The sequence below is a fragment of the Scleropages formosus genome, chromosome 15 (genome assembly GCF_900964775.1).
Source record: "Scleropages formosus chromosome 15, fSclFor1.1, whole genome shotgun sequence".
NCBI classification, from domain to species: domain Eukaryota; kingdom Metazoa; phylum Chordata; class Actinopteri; order Osteoglossiformes; family Osteoglossidae; genus Scleropages; species Scleropages formosus.
This window is the reverse complement of record NC_041820.1, coordinates 11,819,369-11,829,132: the sequence shown is the minus strand read 5'-3', so window position 1 is coordinate 11,829,132 and position 9,764 is coordinate 11,819,369. Positions and strand designations below refer to the sequence as shown.

At 41.7% G+C, this 9,764-nt stretch overlaps 1 protein-coding gene across 10 annotated transcripts in view; it reads left to right on the top strand.

Annotated features, from left to right (window-relative positions):
• Positions 1-7,304: 7,304 nt before the first annotated feature.
• Positions 7,305-9,764, top strand: part of LOC108923165 (homeobox-containing protein 1-like) — a 29,291-nt gene continuing 26,831 nt past the window's right edge. For 2 of the 10 annotated variants that reach the window (XM_029258605.1, XM_029258602.1), the window contains exons 1-2: positions 7,307-7,625; positions 9,323-9,326. The gene's annotated coding sequence lies outside the window, so the exon portion shown is untranslated. Of the gene's footprint in view, positions 7,626-9,181; positions 9,225-9,322; positions 9,327-9,764 lie in introns of those variants that run through there. The other 8 variants (XM_029258610.1, XM_029258609.1, XM_029258606.1 and 5 more) reach the window with 7 other exon arrangements.

Sequence of the window (9,764 nt, the reverse complement as noted above, 5' to 3'; positions counted from 1 at the left end):
CAACTCAACCAGTTGTTGGCCTGAGCACATTTGCGGTGCTTGTTGTTCTGCTGGGAAAATGATTTGCTGTCATGCCAATGCGGGAGGAACGCAGACTCCAAAGTGCAGGTTATGGGGGAAGGGTAGAAGATAAACAGCTGCTCAAGCTTAGAAAAATTGAGACCCCCCCACCCTACCTGCACCCTGAAGGTCTTTCAAATCAGGTAGATTGTTGAAATATGTTTTTGTTACCTTTTGCTCCCTAGGAAAAAGCTTTGGTTGGTTCATTATCTCTGAGATACTGAATAATAATGGCAAGATAATGGGCCAATTTAAATAAGAACATGCTTTTTTGCTGTAATGGCTGGTATTATTCTTTGGATGTTGGAGGTGAGTTGGAGGAAAATGTCAGTAAATGTCAGACATGATCCTTTTGAAAGAAAAAGAAGGGAAAAGAAGCTTCAGTTGCATATAAGTGGACTTTATATAAGTTCATCAAAAGTGTTCCAATTAATAAAATACTGAAATGTTCACTTTTTAAAAATTATTTATTACATAATTCATCCTTTAATGAGAACATAAAGAAAACTGTAAAGAGCATCCCAGGTAAAGGGTTAAGAAAATAACAAGCATGTTCTTTTACTTTAGATGAGATATTGGTCTCGGATTGGAAAAGCATCATTATCATTTGCACACAAGAATAACACATCTTTTCCTGTTTCTCTTACTGTATTCATTGGAATTTATTGTTTATTTATTTATACAGTGTAAATTATACTAACATCTTGCATTTCCCTTGTGCTCCATTGCTCTTAAGTGTTTTTTCTGTAAATTTTCATGAAGATGTTCATATAACCCTATAGTCTGTATCAGTCTCTTTTTTTGCTATAGCCATGCAGAACTTTCTGGGTTTTTTCTTCATACTTAATTCAATAGATAAGGTGTTTTTTAATCTCAGAAAATGCAGCATCTCTACAGCCAGACCATATCAGTTTGGTCATGGTCTCCAGGAAGTTGATGATATGAGTTACTCTATCTAGAGATCTCAAAAAAAGCCTGATTTTGGACCCTCTTGCAGTATTATATGGATGCTTAAAAACAATAAGACTTTAGATTAAGGGCATCATAATGATTGAGATGTTCTGATAATTTGTAAATATATGTTCAACTTCCAAGCTAAGAAAAATGCTACAGATAAACTAGGTTTATTCCTCTGCTCAGGACTGATTTTGTGTTTAAAACTGACTGTGTCATTTTAAAACCAGGAGCTTGATGCTAGTTCCCATAATATACCAATAATACAACTATTAGCATATTTGGTCCAATCCTGGAGGACTCAGCAGGTTTTCCAGGTCACTTTGCACCACTTAAAGCTGGAGAGACAGTGAGGTGACACAGGTTGGTCAGTTCTTGGCTGAAACCACCACTCCTAGACTTGGCCCTCTAGGACAGTAACTGACAGTTGTGCATAACAGTCTGTCCACCTGTACATTCTGTTATTAAATATACTCCAAGTACTAAAGAAAGATTAACAATGTTTTTACTATCAGCATGTATAATTAGCATATTTGTCTGGAAAAAAACATCACTGAGGTCCATGGAACACCACTATCGTATCGCTCTGGGTATAAGGAATTGAAATTGATCCCATCTTTGTCTGCAGAGTCCAGATCAGACTGTAACTTGTGATTTTTTTTCTGTATATATACAGAGAGATGGAGAGAGAGCGAGAGAGAGAGAGAGAGAGAGAGAGAGAGAGAGAGAGAGAGAGAGAGACTTCAGTGCTACTGTGATGAATTGGTGTACCCAACCTCATGTCCTATATTTGTGGGATAGGCCCTGGATCACTGAGACCCTGCATAATAGCTCAAGTGGGTTGGTGAAAACGCCAATATAATATTCTATTAAGTCGACAAAATTGACTGATTTGGCAGACCTGGTATCAGAAAGAGATAAAGGTGTAGCTTGAACTTTGACCAAATACTTCAATGTTTTATGGCAAAGTCTTTGTTTTTCATTTAAGTACATTGAAAAGAAGTTTGAGTGCCCCCCTTCCCACATTGAATTCCCTTCCTTGCAGTTTTTGATTCCTAACCAAACCCACCTCCCACTACCTTATCCTCTAGAAAATCCCCCAATTCTGTTTTTCACATCCATTCAAAGCAGGTTGACTCATGTACCACTGAAAGATTTACCCCGGAGGAAGGTTTTTTTTTTTTTTTACACTGCTTGTTCTGACAGAACATGTGGTGGAAATGTGGGGGAGGAGTAGGCTGAGATACCAAGTTACCTCTCCTCCATGAACATTATCAAGGGGCTAGATGCCCGGATATTGAGCTCAACTTCAATGCAAGTGGGACACAAAGCATTTAAGAGTATCTGTGTCCTTTTTCAGATATGTACCTTCATCCACCCACACATTCCAAGAAACCACATATAGGATTATATTTTGGAATAAGAAAGGGAGGATATGCACGGTGAGGGATTTCCAGTAAATTTGTGCACTCCATGTCCCTAAAAATAAAAATGTACACAGTTTATGCATATTTCATGCATAGGGATTTCCTCTTATTTTGCCCTAAATTAGACCATTTTAGTTCACTTAAAGTTTACTTGCATCAAGTTGCATGTCCTTCAGAATATTTTAATTTATTCATTGATTTTTCTGACATTTTTCCACAAGATAATTTATACTTGTACATTAAGCTAAGAAAAATTATTTACTCATTAATACCAAAGAGTTATTTATAACTGCATCAATTTAGGGTGAGTATCTTGTTCAAGGGTTCCGGTATGAGCAGGGATCTGAAATCAGGAACTCTGCTTGCTAGATGAAGTCTGTAATCACTGTTACCTGCTACACAAGTATAATTTAAGTATATTTTGTAAGAGTCATCACTCATTCACTCATTCGCTCAGCTTGTCTTTGTCAGGGTCGCTGTGGTCTATCCAGAGCCTATCCCAGAATCACTGGACCTTAGGGTAGGAGGGGTTCACCTTGAACAGGATGCCAGTCTATCGCAGAGTAGGAAGAGTGAAAAGAGGACATTAAAGCAGCATACTATTAATAAACGTGTTTCTCCGCCCTAGACTGTGCCACTTTTGAACACTTGCAACATTAGGATGAATTTTTTTCTTTAATGGATTATAATCCATTACTGTTACTTGTTATCTTGTTCCGTTTGAACTCATAATGTGGATGATTTTTTCCCACCTGATGACTGCTGACTGAAAGCTGACCCCACATGTGACCCCTGGAAGCATAATGTAAAATGTTTGCCTCTTCATATTTCATATCTGGAAATATCTTTGTGTAAAGGAAAACCTGAGCGGGAAGTAGTTATTGGGGACTGTACAGACTTTTCGCAAGATAATAGGGTTTTTTTTTAGGGTTTAATCGACCTGTGGTCTGGTTTACATTACCTATTTTTAAAATTAATTTTACTTCCTTTTTTCCTCTCTCCTATGGCCTTGTAATGACCCCAGAGTGTTGCAACGTGATACTGCATCAAGACATATTTTGCAATTACACCAAAACAGAACAATACGTGAACATAAACATCAGTCTTGACATCATGTTACAGAAAATAAACGACGTATCTTTGATAACTGCACATGTTTTTACACAAAATATATGACCCAATTCATAGGTTTATTCACGGCAATTTGAGATTAAAGTTCCCTGCAGATTTTTATAGCCCAGGTATTATTGTTTCAGAAAGCCCAGAAGAGTCTGCATCAAGCAGATACTCTGCTTCAAAGGACCTTATTTGTTGTGGTGGAGACCTTCAGCCAGACCATTACTGAAGCAATACAACCTCATGTACCTTGAGCACAGGCAATAAAACAATAATTTCTGCCCCTGAAATTTGAAACTCCAGTTTTCTTGTCAGAAAGTACAAACCATCACTGTGCAAAGTCCGTCTCGTGTACATTTTTTGTTCCAGTGGATGAAATGTTGTCGGTACTGCGGCTCACACGGTGATGGGCTCGGAGAAACAGCTCCATGATAACAACTGATATTTATCTATTAAGCAAACTGGTAAAGTAGTTTGTTATAAAAATGTACTGTATTATCTGGGTCTCTGATAATATGTAGAGACAAGAGGAAAAAAAAAACACCCATTCCAGCAAGTAAAAGCACTGCTAGTCAAACAGCAATTTTTAAACCCTAGGCACTGAACGACCATGAGTACAGTGCTACCGCACTCACGGTCACTACATGTGCAGATGCACAACCTCGAATATAATGGGTATCTTCTTTGAAAGACAGATTAAATTGGAGATTCGCCTTGGGTGTAACAAGAGTGACGGATGCAGACAGCAAGCTCAGTAGCCTTGAAAGACAAGTTCTGGAGCTGAAAGAAAGGGTGTAAGGCCTTTAAGATAGCAGCATTGTGCTTGAAGGTCTACTGGAGGACACCAAGGACGCTAGACCCCTACGAAGACTTCCTTAGAAATATACTGGGATGAGATAACCTTCCTAATGGCCACAAACTAGAGCAAAAAATGAGGGCCCCTTGGCTGTAAACCATGTACTCACAAGAAACTCTGTGCTGTAGAGAGGCACGACAAAAAAAAAGGTCCAGAAAAATTCAAGAGAGGTTTTCTTGAGAACTGCAGTTCTGGAAGACACACACTGACTCCTATAATAATTAATAGATTATAAAAATAATACAAATTATTTGGACAATTATAAAAAAACATAATTAAAATAACATCATATCTTTGAAAATTAAAAACATTACTGAATGTTAAGGTTTATTTAAATTTCATTCACGACCACCTGATGCTGTGTTCTATACCATTCAGAAATGAACCAATGCAGAGGAAGATTGTAATATTTTCTAGGTTAATTTCAGTAGTAAATTACTTAATTTATATATTTTTTTCCAATTATAATGGTATTAAATGGCATTAAAGAGCAAAAACAGAAAAAAACAGGGGCTTTTGTTATTTTTTTAATTTAATTAAGAAGGTTTTGTCCTACTTTGTGTTTCAAAAGAGGGGGTTTTGTCTGGACCCCCTTTATAACAGCCCCCCATTCCCTGCTTGTGCCTCCAGGTGGGGAAGCCACCAGACCATAGCTGGAGGCAGAAGGTAAGAAGTGAGCACAGAATCACACCAGTACAACAGAACACAGTGAAATCAAACAGGCAAGGGTTTGATAACCATCGAGAACATGTGAACTGTTGAGTAGCACTGAGGGAGAAGCCGAGGTTCACAGGAACAGGCGGGGGGGGGTCACTGAGGAAACCTACAGATGGAGACAAAGATAGACAATGACATCACACACACATATATCATCTGAACTGCTCGTCCCATACGGGGTCACAGGGAGCCAGAGCCCAACTCGACAACACAGGGCGTAGGGCTGGAGGGGCAGAGGACACACCCCAGACAGGATGCCAGTCCGTCACAAGGCACCCCAAGCGGGACTTGAACCCCAGACCCACTGGAGAGCAAGACGAGGTCCAACCCACCGCGCCCCCAGATAGATGATGAATATATGGTTATTTTTATTCTTATTCTTCTTCTTATTATTATCATCATCATCATCATCATCATCATCATCAACAACAACAATAATAATAATAATTTGGCTGACACATTTCTCTGAAGTGACTTACATTTACATTTATTCATTTAGCAGACGCTTTGTCCAAAGCGGCGTACATCTCAGCCAAAGTACAATTTATGCATTACGTTAAGAGAAAGAGACACAGCTGCAGACATGTGACTCAAGTAAACCTAGTTTGTTACCTTCCACTTGCTGCACCGATGTTCATCGTTCAAGTAGATGCATAAAACACAGGATAGACAGATCCTGATACCCTCCTACTAATTTTCTTTTTTTTTTTTTTTTGACAGGTGATCCAATAACCACTACCAATCTGTATACATTATTGGATCACCTGCACCAAGGGTAGTACAGCACTGGGGTTCTGTGAGTGAAAGGCAGTAACTCCAACCACTACAATACTTGCTGCCCCAACATGTGGGCTGAAAATTTTGAGTAAAGTAAAATCTGGCATAACTTGTCTTTTAATGAACGTGGGTGAGACACAAGGCTATTCTGAATGAATATGTGAGGTTAGAGGTGAGAGCTCTTCCCTGAACTTTCCAAGAGTCAATGATGAATGTGCACATTTCCTACGCTGTGCAGTAGGTGGCAGTCTGCAGCCTATGGTGGCCTCCTTGAACCCGAACATCTCCTTTAGCAGAAAGCAGATGCACCAGCGCCGTTTATTGCCAGGATGTGTATTACATTACATTACATTTATTCATTTAGTTGACGCCTTTCCTCAAAGCGACTTACAGTGTTAAGGTTACAGTTATTTACCCATTTGTACAGCTGTTCAGTTATTCAGATCAAGTTCCATGTTTGAGACCCCACAGGGCTCCTGCTTCTTACATATCCCGTTCAAGGGTTAAAGGAAGGAACGGAGACAACTGTGCAGACAAAGGGCCCCAGTGAGCCCAGAAACTTTGAACCTACAATACGTGCCCCAGTTACTGCATCCACATTCGTTCATCAGTGTTTCAGTTAACATGCAACTCACTTTTCCAATAAAGAATAAAGACTAAAATATATTAACCGCTGTTGTACCTATAAAAATGTTTAGGAGTATTTTAACAGTCAGTATGCATTCGTTTGGCACGAAAACTGACACATTTAACATTTTAGGTAAATAAAGAAAAGGAAATAATTGTATGTATAACTAGTCCCATTAAGCATTATATGATGAGGTTATACCCATAATTTTTGAGGTTTTATATTTCATTCTCTGCAAACATCAAAGATGTGGAAACCTTGGGCTGAGAGCACTGACTGTCCACTCAGTCGACATATAATTGATGTCAAAATATTAATGTAAAGATATGCCCTTGTGGCCAAAGGGTTGTTGGTTCTAGTCCCAGACCTTGTTACTACTACTGTTTTACCCTTGATGTAATACTTAGTACTAAGTACTGAATTTCTCACATTAAATACCCTGCCACCGAAATTGGGACTGGAATATTAAGGCCCTTTGGATGAAAGCTTTGGTTAAGCAAAAAATGATTAAAAAATGAAATGCACTGTGCAGCTCGCGTGCGCGAAGTGCGAGATGCACGTGCATCACCCCCACCTCCCCGTTAAACGCGCATTCCGCTGCGCGGTACCCGCCATGACGTCACCTCCCGCACGGCGCTCTCAGTCAAGGGTCAACGGTGATGCTCACACATGATGCTTACAAACAGAACCTGCTTCCTTCGGTGTCCATGGGAGTTGTAGTGCTTCCCACGCTGAATACGAGACTCTGACCCCTCGGAACAGTTCGGTGACCCTTGGCGGCGCCCCGTCGCCTGAAAGAACTACGATTCCCGTGGAAGAGCGGGCCGCTGTCGTGTTCATGTCAACATGGCGGCCGTCAGGCAGACAAAGGCGAGTCCGCCGCGTCCGGCGCCCAGGGCGTATTGAGGGGACTGCTGAGGGGAGTGCTGACGGGCGACGGGCGGACGGCGGAAAAGCGGGCGGCGAGCAGCACGCAGACTGCTGGCGGAGCTCCGGCACCGGGGCCGCGGGAAACAGATTTGTTTTAGCGCAAATACATATCCGTTATTAAATGCTGTGGCGGACGGAGGCCATAGATCCACACACTGAGGTAAGTACTACTCCTACTCGCGAACGTGGTAGCCAACTACTAGTTAGCTCTGTGTCTGAGTACCGCTCACGTGCGTGGGTTATCTAGTTAGCGGGATGGCACTGGTGACTGGAAGTCAAACGCAACAGATCGCAGCAGTGGAAAAATGAGCTGAACTGCGAGCACGAGGAGTTTTCTTCTTGTTCTTCTCTTCTTCGCGCGGCTGCGCAGCGCTGCAGCACGCAGCCCTGAAAGGAAGTAGTAAACGGTTCATTCTACTGGCTGTGGCCGCCTGCTAAAATCATGTAAACTTAGCAGAGTCCGCTAACTAAGAGCGTCCCCTCTCCCCACTCTGGGTGGTTGCAGTTTCGTTAACCAGCAGCTGGGCATGCACACAGCTGGCGGGCGCTCGCGGCGCGCGGGGCAAACTCTCCGCCGCGGGCGGGTTAGTCAGAGTGGGTAGTAAGGGTCACATCTGTCCTTGGGACACAGCTGGCTGTGCGCGCGCGCGCGGCGCGGGGACACCGGCGCTTCCACACACACACACACACACACACACACAGCTGAGCTCGCGTTAACTCGCCGCTCCCTCCCTGACTGAGCCGGACTGTTTCGCTCGTCACTACGTAGACTTCGTAGTTGCATCGGATTTGCAACCCGCTCCAGTTTGGCTGACTAGCGCCGGTTAACTAGTTGAGCGGGACGCTCAGTCGGTTCGCTGCAGATGCAGCGCCGTAAAGTAGCCATTTGCTTACGGCACGAGGCATGACTCGTTAGTGTTTGTAAATGACGTGTGTGTGTGTATATATGCATGTCTGTGATGATGTGCAGTGCATGATTCACACGCTCACACATCCGCAAGTAGTAATTATGTGTGTGTGTGTGTCTGACATAATATATATTTATACATATAATGCATACGTGTGTGTGTGTGTATAGAAAATCCGTGCATGAACATGCAGAGTTACATATATGTGTGTATGAAATATAAATGAGTTATTATCTGTGAGTTGAGTGACGCGGCTAAATATGTTCTGCAGCTCTACCACTCCTAGGTTACAGCCCACGGTGTCAAAAGTGATGTAAAGTTCTCCAGGCGCCAAGAAATATTTAAAAAATAAATGTAAGCGTCCCTATTAATCATCCTTTTTTTGTTACCGCAAGTGTTGCAGTTGCTCCGAATTAGAGAGCTGGCCATTATTATTATAAAACTAGACCATGCTCGGAGTTGTGGCTGACAGTGCAAGTGGACTTTTTTTTTTTTTTTTTTGAAATTTTGCAATTAATTGACGAGAACAAGATGGCTGTTGTAAGACAATGTAAATGGTAATTCCAGCAGACAGTTTGTTTCCTGTGCAGGATTTGGAGGGACCGGCGTTGTGATGGATTGATTCGGGCTGCTTGGAGCTCTGAATGCACCCTGGGGGCGTCCCTTGCTTATGATGAAGACGAGCGCTTTGCTCATTGCTGTGCACGCGTGCATACACGATGCGCGCTCTCTTCAAGTAACGCTCGTCTCCCCGCCGTCCCACATGCACATCCGCGTGAGTTTCGGCACGGGATGCAGCCTAAAACCAAAAAGTTGGCGTAGGTCTAGTCTTGTTCGATCGCGAGAATCAGGTTTGAGTTTGCTTTTCAATACGCGTTTTAAGTTGCTTGAAATTATGTCCAGGAAATGGTAATCGTTAACTGGAAGTCATCTTTGGTATTTAGCTTAGTCTGTAAAGGTTTACGTTTAACTTCCCAGCAAGTCAAAGTTCTGCTTTAGTGCAGGAATGTCCGTTATTAGCTTTATCCTGTAGTTTTGTACCCTGCTGCCTTTGGTTTGGTAGAAAAATTCATTTTCTCTTGAAATGAAAGCTACCTGTAGATATGTGTGAGCTTCAGCTTCACTTTTAAGGGGAGAAAAGAAAAAAAAAAAAAAAAGAGTGGGAGCAGAGTTGTCAATCATTTCATTCTAGAATGACACTTTTGCTCAAACACATCATGTTTGATTGCCATTGTTTACAGTAAGTCACAGTTATAAATTAGTGGTTGACATTATGATGATTTACCAATATTAATGTATATAATTTTGCGGTTAAATTACAGACACAGGCTATATTAGATACCCTGTCTCCATCCCTAGCAATATTTTTGGCAGCACATGAAATGAAGGTA